A 26,162-nucleotide genomic window follows, 5' to 3' on the forward strand; every position below is an offset into this window, starting at 1 on the left:
TGGCACTCGCACCTTTAACAGAATTGCTAAATAGAACTGGATGCGGTTACAAATGCTACGGAAAAACAGTCAGCCACCTTCTATATATGGATGACCTAAAATTATATGCAAACAACGACAAAGAGCTAGAAACACTACTACAGACAGTACACGACTTTACCAAGGAAATAGATATGAAATTCGGATTAGAAAAATGTGCCAAAGCAACCCTGAAAAGAGGAAAAGTAGTTAAAAGTAGCAATATAACACTAGATAAAGCCAATGAAATAAGAGAACTAGACGAAAGCCAACCATATAAGTATTTAGGAGTCAATGAACTAGATAGGATACAACATACACAAATGAAAGAAAAAATAAAGAAAGAGTACTATAGACGAGTTAGATCAATAAGAAAAACAGAGCTCAATGCTAAAAACAAGATAATGGGTATCGAAACTTTAGCTGTCCCAGTTATAAGCTACAGCTACAACATCCTTAACTGGACACTAAACGAACGATGTAAAATAGACAGGAAAACAAGAAAAATAATGATAGGATATAGGATGCACCACCCAAAATCTGACATAGAATGGCTATATATACAACGCCCAGAAAGTGGCAGAGGTCTTATACAGCTAGAAAACTATTATAAAATAACCACCATAGAACTGCAAAAATACCTACTCCAGAAGCAAGGGAAACTAATACAAATAGCCACAAAACACGATCAAAACAAAAAACTGTTTTCAGTTAAGGAAGCTGACAAATACACGCAAGAAATCAATCTACCTATCAAATACGAAGAAGAAGAAGAAGAAGAAGAAGAAGAAGAAGAAGAAGAAGAAGAAGAAGAAGAAGAAGAAGAAGAAGAAGAAGAAGAAGAAGAAGAAGAAGAAGAAGAAGAAGAAGAAGAAGAAGAAGAAGAAGAAGAAGAAGAAACAACAAAAGCTATAAAACAAATGAAATCCAAACTAAAACTAGAACAGCAACGGACCATGATAAAACGATGGCAAGAAAAGCCCCTACATGGTAAATACTGGGCTAAACTACATGCAAAAGAAATAGACAGAGAAAAATCCCAGCAATGGCTGAGAAGCTCAGGACTCAAAGCAGAGACTGAAGGATTTTTAAGATAGGTATAAACACACGCCAGAAAAGGTCACAGAAAACGAGAAAGCAACCATACTCTGGGATATGCCAATACACACAGATAGAGAAATTAAGGCAAATAGACCAGATATAGTTGTCAAAGATTATGAAGAAAAAAATGCTTTCTAATTGATGTATCAATACCAGCAGATGACAACGTTTCTCTAAAAGAAATGGAAAAACTTTCAAAATATTTCGACACTCCGTGGATCTTTCACAAGTTCAAAATATGAAATGAATTAAATTCAGAGACAGGAAACAGCGAGACATTGAAAATTAAACCGGAATAACTGCGTTTGTTTCCAAGTAAAACGATGTCATCAGTCTTCGGCCTTTCACAAGAGGTATCAGAAGGAAGGAAAGAAAAAAAAAACAGAAAGAAAGTAAAGAATTGGGGATAAAAATAAGTCAATAAAAAGGCTTAGTATAACGGTGGTCGAATTCACCTTCCATTTTATTAATTCCTCTTTGCTGAGATGTCAAAAGTTCACAAGCATATCTATCCTCATGTGTCTTGAGGACTGAGAGTGCAGTGAGGTGATGGTATCTTTTGGGAATGCTCATCTTCCCGTCCCCAAATTTACACCCGTTTGATGTGAAATGTTCTGCAAGATTCATGGAACCACTCCTATTGTGCCTGACGTCGTACCTATGTCTGTTAAATCTTTTTTGTAATCGTTCTGTTGTGCAACCAACATAAATCATTTTGCGTTTGGTGCATTCCGCTGCATACACCAAATGAGAATCCTTACAGGTCTCTCCTTCTGTGTCAACCATAACATTTCTGCTATGACTCTTAATGGAATTGCTCTGACTCACATTATTGCACAACGAACCGTGCTTACCTCTCTTTATGCATGTTTTTGAGCGTGCAGCGTTCAGAAACACAAACGGAGTATTTATTAGAGGTACTTGTCATTATTTCTCTGATATTTGTATTAAGTCTAAAGGCTACAAAAGACGGAAGAGGAAATATTTGTCGGAAATGAAAATATTTTTCTGAAATATATTGGTAACTGTCATGCAACACTTTTGAAATGCCAGCGAAACTTCGGTGTCAGTTAATCACTAAAGGAATTTGGCGACAAGCTCTTTTGTGACTGCTAAATTTAGGCGTGAAGTTTGATTATCACTACTAATTTCAGCTATGTCATTCACAATTTCCTTCAATCTTTATTCATTATTACCTCGCTTTACATAATGGTGCACAAAAGCATTTGCATGTTTCTAATAATTCTCAATGTCCGTGCAAATACGTTTTATCCTCAAAATCTTGGACATTGGATATGATCTGATTGTATGATGTCGATGATCAGAGCGGTGGTGAAAATAAATATGGGATGACGTGGGTTTCCAAAATATTTCTGTGACTATTTGGCCTTCCGAAAACTTGACTTTTGTGTTAAAAAATTCAATGCTAGTTTTTGAAAAACTTGACGTGAATTTAAAGCCATAGTCTTTTGCGCAGCTGTGACAACAATGCAAAAAATTGACTAAACTATCCTGAGTTCCTTCCAAGACGAAAGAAGCGTCGTCAATGAAGCGTAACCAGAGTATAGGTTCATTACCATGCAGGGATTTGAATGTCTCTATTAATTTGTTTTCAAATTTTGTCATGAAGACATTTGCGAAATTAATTGCCATAGAAGTATCCACGGCGCATCTCTTCGTCTGATAGAAAAAAAAATTCTCCTACTACATTGTGTTACTTTGTGACATAAATTTTAATAATTTACAGATAAACTTTGAGGGAATACTTTTCTTTGTCCGTTTTTCAAAGGCTTTCATGCATGCTTCCACCCCGCTCATTGAGAACGATGTTGGGTTGTAAGGAAGAAACATCCATTGTTACCAAAAATCAGTCTTTAACATTGCTTCGGTGTTAAGAAAATGTGTTCAATTTGCAAACAAAATCAAAGTATCCTGTATGAAGGAACTTGATTTTTACGCACTTGGTGCAGACAGTAATCCAGCCATTCCGATATTTTAACAGTGCAACATTTATACCAACCACAAATTGGGCGCTATGGAGGAAATTTTCTTTATTATTATTATTATTATTATATGTAGCTGTCACATCGTATACTCTGTTACTATAACTAGAAATTCAAAAGATAAAACAAAGAATGAAATCTCTGTATTTAGGAATTCAATGATATCAGTATGAGCTGAAATACTGTATGACTTGAATATCTAAAGTCTCATACATAACGCAAATATTTTATAGACTTTATTCCATATAAACATTATATTTATCATCCTTAGTAAATATAATGAATGGATTTCTTTCAATAAACACAAACTTCAAAATGCACTCCTACTACAAACAAAGATTATTACAAAGAGGATTATATGCATATAATCTCCCCGCACACGCTTACCTTATTACCTATATAGGATTATTGACCTAAATAGGATTATTGACCATTTGCTGGATACCACCGTCCACATTTTCTTTTCTGTTATACATTTTCCAGTACTTGTTACTATTTAGTCTTAGGTATTTAATTCATCCTTCTCTCACCTTCAACTTTTACCGTATAAACTACCACCAGCATACATCTTTTAACCTATTTGTTTAAATTTACTTGCTAATCTCGCAAAATCTTCTCTGTCCATTCTACCTAAACTCATTTTAGACTATATATTTTTACGATAAACCATCCAATTTGTTTCCTATTCCATTCGTCACCTACGTATCTTTACCTATTAATGATATTTCTTACGCATCCATTAACTTATACTATTTTCTTTTTATGAATATCCATTTCGAATAATGTATGCCTCGTTCCGTTTCTTTTTAAATCCGTACTATACGACCCTTTACTCTTTTCATATTTCTCTTCATACTTGAAATAATAAAATTCGGTCAATAATTATATATCAATAAAACATTTGTGTCATAATCTAATTGATTTCTTTAAATATTAACTTAACATTACTTAACGTTCGTAAACTATTCACATTTTTGTCGTTAATTTCATTAACATCAGATAAAAGATTTATTTCCCTCAATTATCGTTCACAATATATAAATGCATGCTTTAGAAACCAAAATGAATCTATTCAAATTACATTTTAATTTCCCATGCAACACTGTTTATTTATTATAATCCTTGTTAGGCCTTATTTAAATTATGTTCTCACAAATTCATTTTCCTTAAATATATATTTTAATCATTTAAGAACATAGCGACTTAAGTGCCAAACATTGTTACTCTGTAGTTTCGTTTTTCCTATCATCGGTCTCACTCCCTTAATATTTCTTTTTCTTACGCTTACTCTCCTACTCACTGGTATTTTAATTTCAAAGGTAACGTATTTATTTCTCACGTCTTTTACAATATTCTTGTATGAACCTCTACGACTTAAACTGCATATTTTTAGAAAATATTTTTCAATGTGCTCTATCTCTGTAATATGCTTTGAAAAATATATTCTTGTTTGACAATCATACGGCGCAAAAACAGGATGCATCTATTGACAATATATACTGTGTTACCACTTTCTTCGATAACATCAAAATCATTGCCAGCAGTGTATTTTTTCGAAACATATACAGATTTTTATTTACTATTTTGTAATCGGAATTTTTATTCCAAGTAAATGTTCAGCCGTGATATCTGAACGAAACGTTTCTCAAAGTGTTATCATATAACATTATTTATAATTCAGTAGAATCTTTCCGGATTAGGGATGTTAAATAATAACAGTTTTATCAAGATTCATTGTTAGTCCTCTCAAATGACTTGCCAATGAAATTTTATCAATAAATATATGAAGACTGTTTTCAGTGTTTGTCACATTATCGCTGTCAAGAGTGTAGAATAAGATTCTTATCAGATATAAAAATTGTATCTAGTGAAGGATTCTTTTGAAATTTAGCAAGCATTTTTTGACGGCGCCTCATTTCTTGGTGTTATCCAGAATACAATCGTGTTCTAAATCTTTCCAGCAGGAATTCTTTAAGTCTTGTAAATCTATGCTCTTTATAAGGCATTGAAAATGTAACAACCAAACTTTTGGTATTACTTTAAATTTCAACATATCTTGCATAATTCTATGATCTGTGACACAATGCTACTCCCAGATGTGCATGTCATATCAGTTAGCACACGGCCCTGCATCAAATAAACGCAGATCTTTCCGTGCGTGACGAAAGGCGTTCCAATGTCGCTAATGACTGAACTCTTTTAGCCATAGGTTGGAAGCATAAATACGTCTGCTTTTCTGGATGATAACATTCTTGTTACAAGAATACTACAATCTCTCATTAACAATATTTGTTACCATGCTCGAGAGGCTCTCGGTCCCCGTTTTAGAGATAATCTTCCTACACGTCTATCTTCTTTTTTGTCACATTGTATATTTATCGATATATACCTTTATTATAAGTGTAAGAAACTTAAAATTGTTAGATTCACTTCAATATTTAAATAACCTGTTCACTGACAAAACTTCCGTGCTGTGAACAGGTCGCGGTCTCAAAGCGGCGAAAATATTTTGGCAAATTAAATTTAAATATTGAAGGGAATGTAACGGTTTTTGTGTGTTTTTTTAAATTGCTTATAAACACCTTCCACGCTGCAATTGTTTTTGTTCCAGCACACGATCTCGGATCAGGTCACCTGCTATGCAAGTACATCTCTGTAAACTTACAACTGTATTAGCCAATATGAATAGTGAAGTTTCCTTCCGAAAATAGTGAACTATGAAACCTTATGCACTAAGCATTCCATGTTAAAATATTTGAAATGTTTTAACCCGTCAATTTAATAAAAATTGGAAACATTTATATTTGTCGAATTTATTTCTGTCTCTTTGAGAGTGCATGAGTATGTAACGATACTGAAGTAAAAACGCATATACATTTAATGCAATGAATTTGAATTCTTTTTTCATATTTTAGATTAAACGAATAAACTTAAAATGAAAATTTTATTTACAAGTGCAACCCTCTCAATAGAAAACTGGTTATTTCAGTGTATTTGTAAGATATTGCACATTCTTGATCAAAACATTTATACCTAGAAGTATTTTCAAACAATTAGCTATTAAATTTGGTAATATACATTGTTCTAATTTTAAATTTACCATTTAGATTTCTCTCAAGTTCTTAGTTTAATGCTGGTGATGATAACGAATTCAATACCGATTTTAATATAATTGAATAAAATTCATCTGGTTTTACGTACATTGAAAGAATAGAAAAAGTTTCTGAAAGACAATGAGTGTTCCAAAAGTAAATATTTAATATATTAAAAGAAATAAATATTCCTGATTTGAATTGTCTTTGTACCGAAAATTATATTTTAAAGATTATGCTTATATAAATAAAAGTTTAACAAAAATCTACAAATATTAATATGTTAAATAATTTATAAAAGGTATAGAAATGCGCAAGTTATTATCTAATTGCGTAATACATTAATATCTAATATGTTTTATTAATATTCATATATGTGATGATGCACTTAACGATATAGGCAAAACTGAAAGGATATGTACTACTATAACAATATTTAACAAACATTACACCCTATTCAATCTTCGGTTCTATTCTCTGGTAATATCAATTAAAAATTCAAAAGTATATTTCAAACATTATAAGTAACATATGAAAGAATACATATAGTTCGTATATCAACTGACAATGAACGAGATGTTGCGAGGCTTGTCGGAAAATATATTAATTGATTACGCAATGAACAAAAGTAGCTATAATCAGTATTAAGAGCATCCAGGTTACTGAGTACAGAGAGTTGCTCACAAAAAATAAACGTTAGGTTTAGGGTAGCTATAATAGGTATTATTCTTTAATGCAATGTGCAATAAATACAATCATATCATCCCTTATAAACACACACACAAAAACACATATATTTATATATCCTTAAAATTTTTCAGCTTTAAATTAATAGTTTCGACATGTATTCGAGTTTCGACGTCAATGAAAAAATAAAATCATTTGCCATCCGTGTACTGGAGTACCTGAGGTAACTTTTGAAATGTTATTTCATTTTTCATTCCCTTTGAAATTACTCTTATCTTCTTATCCACATATCCTTGGTTTGGATGTTTAACTGCCCTTTTCCACAGTTAAGTTGTCCTGCTACGGTCACCTTTTTTGTGTATAGAAATGTACACTAATCTATATAAAAAATATACTGTCTATTGACTCGATTACGCATGCTAGCCACTGGCAGAATATTTATCTAAATTTTCTACCATAAATATTTTCATAGTAAACATTTTCTTCATTTTGAAGAACGTTGGTACGTAATTTTTCTTTGCTACCGATTATAGCTGCGCTTGCGCGGTGGTTTTAAAAAATGATAATGTATATAGATCGAACATGTGTGTCTTCAGTGTTCCACAAATATACATTAATTATAGCACCCAAAGTGATGAGACACGGATGGCAAATTATTTTATTTGTTCATTGATGTCGAAACTCGATTACATGTTGTAGCTATTGAAATGTTTTTATTTTTCATTGCATTTGAATTATTCTTATCCGTGGTTTGGGATTTAACTGCACTTTTCAGCATGTAAGGTGTCCTTTTTGGGTCACCTCTTTTTCTATAGAAATATACGCGAATTTTATATATATATATATATATATATATATATATATATATATTTAAGGATAAACATCACGTTATTGATTTTTATCAGGTGGACAGCATGCTACCAAAATTTATAGGTAATTTATAAATTAAATTAATGATAATATATATACATATGTATATACTTATATTAAGGGAGATGGGGGAAAATGACCTACCTCCCGTATTCTCTTTTACTTCCTTAAGATAATTATATACATATGTATATTATTAATTATATATATATAAGCAATGTTAATTCTCTAAATGAAGTATTAACAGTAACTGCACGATAAAGTGTAGTATATTGCCACTTAAGTGTGGCTGACCCCTAGGGGTGGATGTTACTGTTGCTTTTAGCCCCAGGAGGACATTTCCTCCAGCAGGCTTATCGACACACGACTGTGTCCTGTTTGCCAAGGGAGTTATCCCTCTCACCGCGACCAGCAGCACGAACGTATCCGGATTTCAGGGTTATTTCCCTTCGTCGGCGTTCGACAGCTGATGACCTTGGTGAGAGAGACAAATCTGGCAAACCTTATATCTTCTTTTCCAGTGACATTCTTCACTGATATTGAAAAGGTGAAAACAAGCAATGTTAATTCTCTAAATGAAGTATTAACAGTAACTGCACGATAAAGTGTAGTATATTTTCACTTAAGTGTGGCTGACCCCTAGGGGTGGATGTTACTGTTGCTTTTAGCCCCAGGAGGACATCTCCTCCAGCTGGCTTATCGACACACGACTGTGTCCTGTTTGCCAAGGGAGTTATCCCTCTCACCGCGACCAGCAGCACGAACGTATCCGGATTTCAGGGTTATTTCCCTTCGTCGGCGTTCGACAGCTGATGACCTTGGTGAGAGAGACAAATCTGGCAAACCTTATATCTTCTTTTCCAGTGACATTCTTCACTGATATTGAAAAGGTGAAAACAAGCAATGTTAATTCTCTAAATGAAGTATTAACAGTAACTGCACGATAAAGTGTAGTATATTGCCACTTAAGTGTGGCTGACCCCTAGGGGTGGATGTTACTGTTGCTTTTAGCCCCAGGAGGACATCTCCTCCAGCTGGCTTATCGACACACGACTGTGTCCTGTTTGCCAAGGGAGTTATCCCTCTCACCGCGACCAGCAGCACGAACGTATCCGGATTTCAGGGATATTTCCCTTCGTCGGCGTTCGACAGCTGATGACCTTGGTGAGAGAGACAAATCTGGCAAACCTTATATCTTCTTTTCCAGTGACATTCTTCACTGATATTGAAAAGGTGAAAACAAGCAATGTTAATTCTCTAAATGAAGTATTAACAGTAACTGCACGATAAAGTGTAGTATATTGCCACTTAAGTGTGGCTGACCCCTAGGGGTGGATGTTACTGTTGCTTTTAGCCCCAGGAGGACATCTCCTCCAGCTGGCTTATCGACACACGACTGTGTCCTGTTTGCCAAGGGAAGTTATCCCTCTCACCTCGATCAGCAGCACGAACGTATCCGGATTTCAGGGTTATTTCCCTTCGTTCAAATTGTATTTAAAACAAAGATAATTTAAAACAATGATAATTTATGTAAGCTGTTTTTTGGATATAAAGCCACTTGAAAAGTGGATATAATATACATGTTATTATAATGGAGGAAGGGAAGATTATTGAATGGTTAATACTTTGATATTTTTTATAATTTTTCTATCTTTATAAAATAAGTATTTCATATTAATTCATTTGGTACTTATTGTTGGTTGAGATATATATATCTAATTACTGTTCTACTTAAGATCTGACGATTAGCTACATTTTTGAATAGAATTTAATTTTCGATAATTTCAATTGATTTTAATCGATTTAAATTTCCTTTCTATTTGAAAATTAGTTATGAAACACGTGTAATCATTTTATTATATTTATCCTATGATATTTACTTTGCTTTATATTACACTCATTTATTGTGCTTTTAATTGTTAATTTTTCTATATGTGATAGTGGATTTTCATCGATGAGTTCTTGAAACTTGGTTATTTTCCCTAAAACTATATATTTTATATATATTTTATCTATAAACCTCAATTTAAATTTATTTTTTTTATAAATTGATATTAATTGAGTTTTTACCTGTAATTTTGGATTGTGTCCCTAATATCATTATATATATATATATATATATATATATATATATATATATATATATATATATATATATATATATATATATATATATATATATATATATTTATATATATATATATATATATATATATATATTGAGAGAGAGAAACACGGACATATATTCTTAAGTGTGTGTTTGTAGGAGGGTGTTTTATTTTTCATAGAGTTAGTACAAATGTCTGAGATGAAATATGTTTATAAATGTATTGTGAATGTGCTTACGCGTTTAAGGCAAAAAAAAACATAAGAAGAATCACTAGAAATGCGTTGCTTGAAAGTCGTCCATTACCATATTATTTTAAATCAGGCAAAGATCAATGTTGTTTTCCCTTACATCATGTTCGAGAGATAATGTACCAGTCTAGTACTGGTTTTGACGGTATCGTCTTCAAAATTAACTGTATTATGCGTAAATAAAAAAAATATTATTTATTGATAAGTATATTTTCTGAGAAAGCGTTTTGTTATTTACCCTCCTGCTGTCAAACGTTTTTCTTCTAAAGAAAAAAACAGTATGTATTCTATTAAAAGATACAGAGTAATATTTTAGTTTAATGGCAAATTGTTTTATATATAATTTTACATAGAAATAAACGTTAATTTTTATGCCCATACATGTATAAATTTATTTATGTATCTACATATATATGTATGTATGTATGCATGTTCGTACGTTGGATTGTATTATTCCTATTTCTGCATATATATTATTCAATCATAAACAGAAAACAATTGCAGAAATATATTTCTTTTCCTATTTTTATTTACTTATTAGGTATTCTTTTATGTGTTTACTAAGATAATTTTCTTACATGGCAACGCTAATTACAACATAGTACCAGAAACGCATGCCTAAGTGAATACCTTGGTGAATAATTATATAGCAACATATATTTGTATAGCAACAGCAACAAAACTTGAGTGTATGTAATCTTCAAATTTATTTCAAAGGACATTCAAATTATGCTATTGCCCTTTCAGAATTGGTTTGAACTTTTCAATCAAACATTTCTCTTTTCACTTCTCTGAATTTCCCCTTCAATTGTTAAGGTTATAATAATATAATTTCATTGCAATATATTTCTAAATATTTACTTAAAGATGTCTGTCTCACACACAAAATATACTGGCTTGTTTCCTATCAAGAATATGAATTTTGGATAATATATATTTGGTCATCATTCGACATTTGACATAGTTAGTTCAGGTCTCATATATGATTTTCATACGAAACTATTTACTTATAAATAGTTAATATTTGTATAACAAATTCAATGTCGCGTCGAAAGAGGATAACAAGTGAATCTACATTATTATTTAAACGTAATATTGTTGACGTCACCGAATCCAAGGTAATTCACATCGGCTCATGTGATTTATTAAATACAACTTAGGTGGTGCAATTCAAACAGATAACAGCCGAAAAATATTAGACAATTCTTAACAATGACAACATTTGGTTTCCACTTCGATTCATAATACACATTATCTAAGTGCAATAACAGATATTAATATACGTGTCAATTTGTATACTATAGACATTTCATATGAAAACATGACATGTTGCAATAATTCATTGACGTATTACATATTACATATATTGCAAATTCTGTGACACATGTGAAGCCAAAGGAATGGAAAAGTGTTATACTGAGAATTTGAAACCATTTCCAACTGGACAAACGGGAAATAATAATATTTGAATCTGGTTTCATTTGAAAACAACATTCACTCTAAAACTTGTGAGATAAAAGCGTTAATTTCCTTCAAATATAGAATAATGCCACTTATTACTTCTACAATGGTAATGCAAACATTCACCTAAATATTCAATTAGATATAGGCATTGTTACAATGTAAATATTTATCTTGATATAATTACTATTACTAAAACAGTATTTATCTAATAGAGTTGTAAAAACATAAATATTTTTAGAAAATATAAAAGTAAAATATAAATACAAAATAAATTGCAAAAAAATAAACCTACGATATTGGAATTTAGAATAAAGTAAAAATATTTTGCTCTTTGAGTTTGCTATTTATATGCCATAATATATATATACATACATACATATATATATATATATATATATATATATATATATATATATATATATATATATATATATATATATATATATATATATATATATATATATATATATATATATATATATATATATATATATATATATATATATATATGAGTATGCGTATGTCTATCTGCATCTGTTTATGAATTGATATATTAAAACATATACTTCAAGTATATATGTTTATGTTTAGTTATTCGTGTCTAATTCAAGTAAATGTCAATTTATATATGTTTATTCATCCGCTTTTTAGTTTGTAGGATTCTTTCATTGCACGAACTGTTGATATGCGTATATCTGTACATTCATGCAACTGCCTTCACGAGTGGTGTATGATGTATATGCATAAATGTTTCAATATATATTTTTGTATAGAGATATGTGTATGTGTAGTTAAGTATACGCATATAAATGACAATGCATGGATACACACACATATATATATATATAATACATATAGTATTTAAGGTAAACGTGTGTCTCTATACGTCATCTGTATCGACACTTGTTCATATTAATGACATATTAACGAGATCATAACAACCACTGCAATATATGAAAATTTCACTTACGTTTTATATTCCCGTATGTGTATATATTATATAATTTATTTTTTTTTCCATTTGTATAATTAATTTTCTTTTAACGAGGATGCTATTTTGCACAAATGTTTTTTAATCATATTTTTTTTTGTATGCATGTAGAGATTTATTAATATCGTCTATTACTAATTTCCAGACTGTATCATTTTATTTAAAGTTTGTCTAGTTATATGAATTATATACATTCTCACACGAGTGTTTTATACCTCGACAACACAAGAATGTCATTATCACACCGTAATATAGGAATGACACCTCAGTTTACAAACAATTTTAAACATAGTTATTTCTCTTTCGAAGCTTCAGGTTTTTTTCTCTTTACCTCAAGCTTTTATTTTCACTTTCAGCATTTTTTATATTTTCATCGCATGACCAGGCACTTAACATATCCTAATGACCACAATTACGTTTATACGATTTTTGCTTTGGAATAGAACGTATGTATTTATATATATTTATACCTTTATTAACCTTGAAGCTTCTATATTATTACCTGTGACATGACACGTAGCTACATAATTTCACAGATCAGCAAATATCCAACTATTGACAATACGTATCTTTTACTTTTCTTATATATTTTCTTCCTGTATCATGCTCTATTTCGCAAGCGGCTTCATAAAAGTATTTCAACGCACTCTAACATATTGACACTCAAAATATACTCCAGTATTTCTCAGTGCATTTACAACATTATACACAATATTAGTATGTAACACAAATCACCTCAATTAGACGCACACACACTCGCACACGCACTACAACATACACAGATAGATAGATAGATAGATAGATAGATAGATAGATAGATAGATATGTATAAGGCGGCGAGCTGGCAGAAACGTTAGCACGCCGGGCGAAATGCTTAGAGGTATTTCGTCTGCCGCTACGTTCTGGGTTCAAATTCCGCGGAGGTCGACTTTGCCTTTCATCATTTCGGGGTCAATAAAATAAGTACTAATTACGCACTGAGGTCAATATAATCGATTTAATCCGTTTGTCTGTCCTTGTGTGTCCCCTCTATGTGTAGCCACTTGTGGGCAATAAAGAAATAAGATAGACATAGAGACAGACAGACACAAATATATATATATATATGTACATATATATATATATATATATATATATATATATATATATATATATATATATATATATATATATATATATATATATATATATATAGATAGATAGATAGATAGATAGATAGATAGATAGATAGATAGATAGATAGATAGATAGATAGATAGATAGATAGATACATTTCTTTTATTAGCCACACAGGGCTCAACGAAGATGGGACAAATACAATGTAGAGCTTTTCTTTTTGGGAGGGGGAAGGAAGGAAAAAAAAAAAAAAAAAAAAATTGGTGGTGTCGATCAAAAGGGATCGTAGGAAGGGAAAAAGGGGGAAGTTCGATCAAAAGGGATCGAAAAAAAAAGAAAAGGAAAGGCCGATCAATAGGGATCGTGTATCACACAGTAATGTTCTCGTGTAAAAAGAGGGGAGGACAGTTTAGGTTTAGCCGTGGAAGGAAAAGCCCACGGAAAAGACCACGGTAACCTTGGTCAATATTCTCATTGAAGAAACTATAACAGTAAGTGACTCTCTTTTGCCTTTTTGTTTTATTTTTTTTTTTTTCTTGTTCATAGGGTTATGCTCAAGATGGCTCCGTCGTTCACACGTGCCATCCTTGCTACATTCACCCATCTTTTTTTGAAGCATTCACTAGACAAGACTTCCCTTTCTACTCTCAACTTCCTCTTCAGGTGATACTTGAAGAAGTTGATGAGAGATTGCCCAGAGAGGAAAGTCTTTGTCTCTAGACCTTTCAGACGCGTCCACCATACACATTCTTTCGCCATAGCCACAAGTACGATGAAAATAGCTCTTCCTTCCCGTTTAAAGGAAGGAGGCGCGACAATATTCACGATAGACTCGGCTGATAGACCGACTCGTCCCACACGCGATAGCAGTTGTTCGACGTAAGCCCACAGCTCGGAAATGGTGGGACACTGTACGAGTGCGTGCAGAACGGTTTCGTCGCTCTGCCGGCATCTCGGACAGGTCGGCCCCGTGTTTCTCGAGCCATGCCTGTAGAGCTTATCCCGAACGGGTAGTGCTTCTCGATAGCACTGCCAGGCCAGGGATCTCTGGAAGTTGTCCATAGGTCCCGGCCCGAAGGTCGTCTTAAACAGGCGGGTCAGGTATTCCTCGTCGACGCCCAGGTTCGCCCCGAGATCGTCGTCGTACCTTCCCTCCACTAATCCACTATAGAATGCGTTAGTTGTGATGCAGTCGCTCAAGGTTGACCCGGGTTGTTGGAGTTGCCGAAGAGCAGCGCGACACTCGCGGTGCCATTCCCCTTCCTCGGCCTCTTCTTGATCCATGACTGCAGTTCGGTCATGGAGACGAGCTGCGGGAAAGCGCGCCGCACAAACGGTGACCACACCTGTTCACCGCTGTCTACGTAGAGCCGGAGATGTCGCAGTCTCAGCGCGTGTCTGCGCATCATCAACCACGGCATGCCCAGTCCTCCTTTTAACGGGTGTTGGCAGCAAACGGATCGCCTAACCATCGGAACGCTTCCTTTCCACAAGAAGCGGAAGAGGATGCGCTCCAGTTTGGTGATGGTAGGGTCGGGACAAGGAACGACGGTCAGGCGGTAGTAGATGACGGACGCGATGTACGTGTTCGCCACCTCCGCCCGACCTTTCAGGGAAAGCTTCCTCTCGGCCCATTGCCAGGCTAGAGTGGCCACCCTTCTCGTTATCTCGTCCCAGTTCTTCTCCGTTTGGAGGTCTGGACCAAACCAGACCCCGAGCATCTCAACCGGACCGTCAGTCCAACGTCCCACGACGGAGGCGCTACTTGACGGCATGGGGTTGCTTCTCCAGGTGCCGAGCCGCAAGCCCACTGACTTATCCCGGTTGATTTTTGCTCCCGTTACCGCTTCGTAGTCTCTCAGTGTCTCGCCGACAAGCTCGATGTGCTTTTGGCTAGACACTATGACGGTGACGTCGTCCGCGTATGCCGACACGCTCGTCCCGCATCCCAACTCTCGCGGGATGCCCCTCAGCGTCGCCAGCTTCCGCAGTAGTGGCTCGAGAGTCAACACGTACAGAAGCGACGAGAGGGGACATCCCTGACGGACCGAACGTGCAATGTCGAAGGGTCTTGATAGATGCCCATTGACGCGAACTACCGAACGGATGCCTCTGTACAAGGCAGCCATCCAGCCGCGGAAAATGGGACCGAAGCCGGCTGCTATGAGGACAGCCTCCAAGTATTGATGGTCTACCCTATCGAAAGCTTTCGATTGATCTAAATTGATCAGGGCCCCACCCATGCCAGGTTCCTTAACTACCCTCTCTATGATGTAGCGCATCAGATGGAGGTTGTCATGGATGCTCCTGCCCGGCACCGCGCACGTTTGCGCCTTGCCGATCAGTTTCTCGATGACAAGCGCCAACCGCTTGGCTAACACCTTGGCCAACATTTTCAAGTCTGATAGATAGATAGATAGATAGATAGATACATTTTTATATATGACGTTGACCACTAACGTGGACATTCAATGTGCTAGAAATAGATCACATATTGTGTCTAATAAGACCTATTTTTTCTCATGAAATATAGCGGGATACCACTGAATCTCTTTGATTCTTTAAATGTGCTAGCTTCCTGGTAATTAATCGATATTAATTAATATATGATTTTTTACCCTATTTGTTAATAATATATTCACCATTACCGAGTTCTCATACTGGATATATGCGAGGCAGTAAATATTTTCTGCAGACATATTCCTGGAATTAGCGCGCCAAAATGAAGACGTTTGAATTTTACCATTAAGCTGTAATTAGCAGAACCATATACACGCGCACCTATGGCGGTGGGCAACTTTTTTATGGGGTTCTGATGATTATGGTTACATTACAAATCAGGCTGAAGAGAAATAAACACTCGGTAAGATTGTTAAATTTTGAAACAGGTCCCTGTTTAATAATGATTTTTAAAAAAATTATATATATATATATATATATATATATATATATATATATATATATATATATATATATATATATATATATATAATACTCAAACTGTTTTTTAACATTTTTTATTATTCTCAAAGACTTTTGATAATCTTTTTCTAAAAAAGTGAAACCGGTTAAGTAAATAAATATTTTTTAAAAAATAAGTGCATTTTCAAACCTTCTTTCATATATATATATATATATATATATATATATATATATATATATATATATATATATATATATATATATATATATATATATATATATATATATATATATAGATAGATAGATAGATAGATAGATAGATAGATAGATAGATAGATATAGATTATACACTCGCAAAAATAGATGTGTAAAAATATAAAGATGGTGATATACATTTATGCATACATGCATACACATACACATACGCATACATATATATACATATAGATGTACATACGTACACACATATACACACACGTAGTAATAATTTTATATACGGATAAAGACATTGCTGTATGCAGCTTAAAGAACATCCACAGTATTTGGTTGTCCGATGTTAACATTAACGTCGCGGATTATCCATTGGATTTACTTCAGGAATTCTTTTGTATCCGTAGATACAAGACACTCTATACAGAACCAATACAATCGTTTCGACTCATCTTACACGTATACCTCACAGGTAGGATGCTGTATAATCAATTGCCATGCATTATAAGTGCGGAAGTGTCTCTTCAGCTGTCGTTTCAAAGGTACCTCAATTTTTACATGCTGTTTCGCTTATTTCTATAATAAAGGTATTAGATAGTGTAGCTTCAATATGTTTCCATAATAAACTGAGATAGAATGAAAGATTATTTTTCATATGTGGAATGAAACCATAAAAATAGATAATAAAGTATCTAAAGATAGTGAGTTTGGACATCGTCTTCCTTGAATTTGATAGACAAAATTTCTATTGAGAGTTGTGGTTTAATGTAGGTGATAACCAAACATCTAAACGTAAGTTATTAAGTGTGACGAGCCGGATTGTGTTCGTACAGATATAAGAACGCCCAAAATGTATAATAATCAAAATTTTACAACACACACACACACACACACACACACACACACACACACACACACACCACACACACACACACACACACACACACACACACGCACGCATACATATACACTCTCACACATAAACAAACGTTGGAAGCGTCTAATGTGTCTACTAGTTTAAAGACAAGATAACAAATTTCGTGCACAATACAGCTTTGAAAATAGGAGAAAGACTGAATATTTATCCTTAGAAGATGGATAAATATCAGACATGCATGCAGTTACGATTTTATGCACCGAACAATGTATTATTGTTAAGGTGAAACTGTTGCTAATGTAAAAAGAAGTGGAAAGGTGAAACTGCTTTTTTTCCGAAAAAAGAATCCTTTTGGACTTACGACACTGTCGCATAATATTAACGATAAGTACTGAGAGGAAATGTAATCGCCCCCAAAACACCGGTGGAGAATTCCCTATACTGATCGGTCAGTTTCAGGTACATTCCTAGCCTCAGCAATAGGGACCACTCGATTCAGCTGAAACCGGACTTAATTCTCTGTCAGTACATATGCTTCCACCATAAATATTCAAGGATGATTTTTTTTCTTTTAAAATTGCAGTCTTTTTAATACTTAAATTTTTAACTTTTACTCTTTTACTTGTTTCAGTCATTTGACCGCGGCCATGCTGGAGCACCACCTTTAGTCGAGCAAATTGAAGCCTAGTACTTATTCGATCGGTCTCTTTTGCCGAACCGCTACGTTACGGGGACGCAAACACCCCAGCATCGGTTGTCAAGCGATATTAGAAGGGACAAACACAGATACACAAACATACACACACACACACACACACACACACACACGCACACACACACATATATATATATATATACATATACATATACATATACATACAAACGAAGGGCTTCTTTCAGTTTCCGTCTACCAAATCCATTCACAAGGCTGTGGTCGGCCCGAGGCTATAGTAGAAGACATTTGCCCAAAGTGCTACGTAGTCGGACTGAACTCGGAACCATGTGGTTGGTAAGCAAGCTACTTACCACAGCCGCTCCTGCGCCTATTAATTTTCGATTTTTTTTAGTTTCATTCACGTATTATTGCGATGCTTTCACTCTTATTGTTATTGTATTACCATCCTATGATTATCATTGTTATTTTTATTGCTTTGTAATATTATTTTATTGTTATGTTATTAATGTTATTGATACTGAATTTGTTGACGTTGATGTTGTCACCATCATATATATTGTTCTGGTATCATACATTATTCCGCTAATTATTTTCATTGTTTTTTTCTTTCTTAGTTTGCATTACGGCTAAATTTAGACATTTCAAGATTAGTTCAAATTTTAATCTCTTTTTTATTTGTTTAAAATTTAAAACCCGTCTAATCAGGTTATTCTGAATTTACATTTAATTATCAGCATCTTCAACTTGACATCATCCTATTTGTAACAATATCTTACAACCTATCAGTATTTATATTCTGTCTAAGAGCATTTCTGGCTTCTTAAATATGATTACCACTAATATCCCTTTATTTTATAATAGAATTTCCTTACATTGCTAGATAGCAATAACTTTACAGTCTTAGACTAATCACGCCTATAGAAAGCCCATATTAAAATTCAACACAATGGTTTGAAAATATCTAGCCTATATACAATGCTAATATGCTGAAGTGTATTGACCTCACTACAAACACTACTCTTTCATGACTGACAACCGACTGGTGGATTTACGTCCCCGTAAATTAGCGGTTCGGCAAACGAGATCGATCAAATAAGTACTAGGCTTACAAAGAATCAGTCCTGGTGTCGATTTGCTGGACTCAAGACGGTGCTCCAGCATGGCCACTGTCAAATGAATGCAACAAGTAAAAGACTAAAAGAGTAAGCCAATTGGTCGGGGTCAAGGTTTAGGATTCGCTAACTAATGCTAAAGGCTAAGGCAAGGGGCAGAGAAACGTAGAACTTAGGGCTATTCTGTGGATGTTGGTTAGCAGTTGGAGGAGGGTGTGAAGGCAATCAAATAATAAAATCTTTTATGGAATTAGTGTTAGTAAAAATAAAAACAGAGTACTACTTATCATTAAGGTCTTTAAAGAAAGGGGGATTATCTAATTAGCTACACCTAGTACGGAGCTAGAGGAAACGCCAGATCGGATACCAAAGAAAGCCAGCAGTAGGAAATATTGTAATGATTAACACTATGAAATGTTATACAGGTAGCGGCGATACTATTTAATTAGATAGTAAAATCACCTTTGTGTGAATCAGGTAAAGCAACTGCAGACAATAGTGGCAGCTAAGGTTTGGATAGTGTGTTCGATATCTTATTTAACAAGCGCAGCTCAGATAACTGTATCATAGTGTAAGTATTACATACTTAGAAGAATTGGAAGAGAACTATCTAGGGTGCGCAAGCTTCTAGATCTTCGTTCGATATGACTGCTATCGCTATTGCCTAATACCGACTACACCACAAATAGATTAGTTAGTTCCTTCAATTTAGCATACCATGCAAGTGTAGTAAGAGCGGTTAGAAAGTAATGGTAAAGAGAAACGAGAGAAGGACTCAAAAACAAATAGGTAGATCGATCGAGTCAGCAATACAGGGAATAAATCAGATTGGCCTTAAGTTAGGAGCTATTATAGAGGCTGTTTTATGTCCTTACAATATTTAAACGTGCTGGTAGCCCTATGAATACAGGAAAATGAAAGTCTAGTTTATTATTAGATTTTCACTATTTGATCTCTTTAAAATTTCAAACAGCTTCATGCAGTAAAGCCTACAGCCGTATCTGCTGTTGAAGTACGTTTCAGCTACCCTATTGATGTTCTAACTTCAATCCAATTTAACATTAACGTCCTTGACCTCCGAGTGCTTCGTGGCTAGAGACTTCATGCCAGCCTTATGTCCTAATTTAACGGAAGGATAGCGTTTACGTAAGGGCCACTTGAGATTTAATGAACAGCCGATATTAGTATATGTATTGGTCTCTGTTACAACATCACATTTGTAAACCACATTTACTGCTAGACATCTAGCAAGAAGCAGATAAGATATTTTGTCTAAACAATTGCATCCAATATTTTCTAATACTTGAAATTTATTATTAAGGACTACGCGAACCAACGTTATCATTGCGTAATATTTCAAGCTCCTTAGAGTTATTGGTGTTCGCATGGTTGTTGCTGAAATTTATATTACTATGATCAATATTATATTGATGATAATGGGAGCCGAGTCTGGGGTCGTGAGGGATTTGGTTTTCAGATAGTGATACGAGAGTTTCGGGGTGAGTGGCCTAACGTACAGATTTCCAGCACATGTGTTAGTTTTCTGTGCATTTAGCATATCGACAACATGAATGGAAGTGGGTGGGCTGTCATTAAAGCTAGTGGAGAGAATGTTAGTATCATGAAATCGAGAACTGAAGGATGAATATTATCTGACATAGTTTCGACCGCATCCGGAGCGACGAAATATTTATATACTGCATTCTGAAAACGGAATCATACGCTAGTCTACGGTGTGAGACAGAGCATGTGTACATGCAACTGAAACTATATGTGGTGTGTGAATTAAAGTAAATATTTGCGCGCGCGTGTATTATTATTTAACAGTTCTTGTGTTGACAAATGACTTCGACAGGTCTGACCTCCTTAGCCTTCATCGCACTGTAGCGACTATAAGTTCATCTGAAGGGAAGATTTTATGGAAGACTCTTATTAATTAAATTTAAAGTTATGTTGTTTTTTAGTATTCAAACAAGCATTTGTTGTACAGATGCGTATCTATTTAGATATCCCAGGTCTTCAGATTGTATATCAGATATTCACAGGAGAATGTAAGTAGGAGAAACATTTAATTTATCAGGGTCAGTCTTACGGCATGCATTTTTTAGTATAGGTATTAGTTTTTAGTGTATCATAAAGTTTACAGATTTGTGCAGTTAGGTGGACAAATGATTTATAAATGTTATTAGTATAATACACTTTGAATAAATGAAATAAAGGGACGTGCATGGTAGTTAAACATATCAAACAACTTATATGCATGCACACATACACACATATGTATACACGCCTATACGTATGATATAAAGTACACACGCGTATCTATATATAAGCAACATATGTGTACGAGTGTTTATATCTCTGTTTACGTGTGCTGAACATTTCGGACATAGGAATACAAGAGTGAGAAATAGATGATGTGATGAATGTTTCAATTATCATATATCATTTTATGTATATGCATATATCCTACTCATTAAAACTTTCACAGAGACGAATCTCTCAGAATGAAAAACTCTGATGAAAATTGAAAACAACAAAGAATGAGAACACAAAAAAAGTGTCCAAAGACCAGATATTTATTGAAGGGATGAAAGAAATTGTGCACGTTGAAAGTAATATATTAAGAATGGTTTGCGCTTCTGAATACGTGATTCATTACATATGCCGAAACATAAAGACACAAATACACATATACTCATACGTGTACTTGGATATATATGTGTGTGTGTGTATGCACACACAGAGAAAGAGTTAGATGTATAGATAGTTAGATAGATACATACATACTTCTACATATATATATATATATATATATATATATATATATATATATATATATATATATATATATATATATATATATATATATATATATATATATATATATATATATATATATATATATATATATATATATATATATATATTTAAATATATATATATATATATATATATATATATATATATATATATATATATATATATATATATATATATATATATATATATATATATATATATACATATATATGTATATATATATATATATATATATATATATATATATATATATATATATATATATATATATATATATATATATATATATATATATATATATATATATATATATAAATATATATATATATATATATATATATATATATATATATATATATATATATATATATATATATATATTTATTATATTATATTATATTATATGTATCTTATGATATTTACTTTACTTTATATTATACTCATTTATTGTGCTTTTAATTATTAATTTTTCTATATGTGATAGTGGATTTTCATCGATGAGTTCTTGAAACTTGGTTATTTTCCCTAAAACTATATATTTTATATATATATATATATATATATATATATATATATATATACATACGTACATTCATGGATGCATACATACATACATGTTCATGTATAAATATATATATATATACGTATAAATATATATATATATATATATATATATATATATATATATATGTATGTATATATATATATATATATATATATATATATATATATATATATATATATATATATATATATATATATATATATATATATATATGTAACTTTATACACACAGACACATACATAGATATATATGATTGCACACGCGTATATACATGTAGGGCAACGGATATATAACTTTAAATCTTTTAATCTAGACATAGATATTTAGAAGCATAAGCATAGATTATTGAGAAGAGCAAGGAATTTACTGGAATGCACTTGTCAGAGAATTTGAAGGAAGAAATGAAAGATTCCGTTAGTAAAGGATCAAACGACATACATGTCAAGAGTGAATCTATTACCATATGCGATCAATGGATATAATTCTATTCCATAAAATATCTACCAAACTTTCCAAGCATAAAAATAACGTTAAAAGTCCAGTAAGAGTATTGCAACAGGGAAACACAATGGCATTTTCATATATGTGTGTAAGGTGTACACATCCAATATTTTTATATCTGCAAATATGTGTATCGATACACGTTAGTACATATACATACATACATACTTACATACATAGACACATAAATAATTTGATACATACGTATATATGCATGCATACATTACAAATGTGTATATATATTTATACGTAGAAGGTCGAAAAGTAACACATGAGTCGATATGTGTAAGGAAAATGAGTCGATATGTGTAAGGTAGAAAATGTTAAAAAAATTTTATCATGAAGAACATTTTAGTACCGGTTTCAGTCTTTGCGACTTATTCAACTTACAGCATGGAAAAAAATTGAATTGTGGGAAAATGAAATGAAATGTTTTTTAAAAATATTTCCATAGTTTCCAGATACGTGGGATATTTTCCTTTTTTCTGTGTCTCTCTCTATTAGTTTTGTGAAGGCTCGATAGTAAGGTAGGTAGGTAGGTAGGTAGGTAGGTAGGTAGGTAGGTAGGTAGGTAGGTAGGTAGGTAGGCAGGTAGGTAATAGCAGAGACGGAGAAGAAGAAGAAGAAGAAGAAGAAGAAGAAGAAGAAGAAGAAGAAGAAGAAGAAGAAGAAGAAGAAGAAGAAGATGAAGATGAAGGAGGAGGAGAAGAAGAAGAAGAAGAAAAAGCAGAAGGCGGAGGAGGAGGAGGAGGAGGAGCAGAAGAAGAAGAAGAAGAAGAAAAAGAAGAAGAAGAAAAAGAAGAAGAAAAAATAAAGAAGAAGAAAAAGAAGAAGAAGAAAAAGAAGAAAAAGAAGAAGAAGAAGAAGAAGAAGAAGAAGAAGAAGAAGAAGAAGAAGAAGAAGAAGAAGAAGAAGAAGAAGAAGAAGAAGAAGACAAAGTAGAGAAAATGGAGAGGAATGGATGGGTATGACAGTTGTAGGCTATTGGTAAAATCGTCTTAAATGCTCAAGTGACTTAAAGTGACCTGTGTGGTTACAGCAGTCGTGATTGGAATTGTCCACAATAAGTTCATGGGTAGTGGCCGTTCTCAATATATCGTTTTTTAATATTTGCGTGGGTATTATTCTAAGGCCCTTGTAGTAGTGGCATTTGTGGTGGAACCATTCAGAAGGGGTTTATAGTTTTGCAATAAAATATAACTCTTTGCCAATGCGCTAATTATAGGTTGCATCGTCCCTGAATTTATAAAGGGGAAACATTCTGAAGTTTGTGTGTTCGTTAGTAGCGCCAATGTCGATGTGTTCGCTAAATGCTATTTTTCTGACCTATGTTGAGTATGCTTGTATAAACGCGTTGGTCTTTGTTCGTAGAGTCTTCAGATCACAAGACGTTTGCAGTAAAATAATCTTACGCTTTGTTTTACGTACCCTTTTGCTGTGCAAGCTATGTCTTGTTAGCCGTTGGTATTACATACTTTCTTACTGACAAATAAATAGCAATTCTAGCTCTGAATTTCTAGCTGATGAAATATTTAAGACTGCTACGTCTTCGCTTGGTGGCTATACATATAATGAAAAGACAATAGCTAACTACACACAAACGCTTAAGTATACACATACATACATACATCTGAGCATTTGTGCCCATGTGTGTTGATACAGAAAGAGAGAGAGAGAGAGGAGAGGGAGATATAGGGAGAGATGGGGAGAGACTGATTGAGGCAGGGCAAGAGAGAGACCCATTTCTTGAAACATATGCCATATGGATATCCATTGGCCAATGAGCGAAGGAACTGTTCTTTAAAATAAATGTTCACTTGTAAATCTTTCGCAGCTCAGGTTGTGAATACAAATTACATTGTTTACCGCATCTTGTTTATTTCTTTTTTTTTCCTTTTTCTCAAAACAGTATTACAGTAATTGTCTTTTTGAAATATATTTTCTATTTTTCAAATACTTGTTTCCTTTTCTAATGCAAATAATGCATGTAGACGATGCTATTCATATCTGATCGTTCAAATGTTACAGTTAGATCTTAATGTAGAACAGATAAATTAAAATATAAATGATATATTGTAATTTATTTGGATCACTGAATTAGAGATATACTCTGATCTGAAAAACTTCTGCTAGTTGGTATCAGGGTAAAAATTTCAAATGACTTGGTTGAAGTGTATTTAGAAAACTACAGATAAAAGACGTATGTGGACTGTTGTTGAAATTTCTTCAAACTCATAGTCCAAATTATTTGTTCAGGCTTAGGCACATTTAATATCCACCGTAAATATAAGAACCCATTTGGATCAAATTTTTCTGCACTAGGTTTCTTGAAGGTTGAACATATTTGAAAACTATAAATGCTACTGATGAGTACGATGCATGAATAATACGAAATAATTTCATAGATTTTGCAAAATCTGAATTGAGTGCAAGGTATAGAAAAACAAGACAAACTATGCTTGTGTTTCATTCTATATAGAGTATTTTCTCTAAAGTTTGCCATATTTTTCTTCACACTCTCCAATCATTTAGAAAGGAAAAATATATTTTCATGAAATTTGATGCAGTGTTTTATGAACAAAAAGAAACCTTCAAAATTTAATTTCCATACTTCCATCATTTATACCTAAGTGCCAATATCTAAATTCTAGCTGGGAAATATTGAAATAGTACTAACAAGTGGATGATAGGTTTCTTTGGACTACTTCACTAAAACTTGTTTAGTGTATTTTTTATCAAGAACATCACGCTTAGGTTTCTTATACATAATAGATTT

Source organism: Octopus bimaculoides, chromosome 3, assembly GCF_046866305.1.
Source record: "Octopus bimaculoides isolate indiv1 chromosome 3, ASM4686630v1, whole genome shotgun sequence".
In the NCBI taxonomy this organism is placed as follows: domain Eukaryota; kingdom Metazoa; phylum Mollusca; class Cephalopoda; order Octopoda; family Octopodidae; genus Octopus; species Octopus bimaculoides.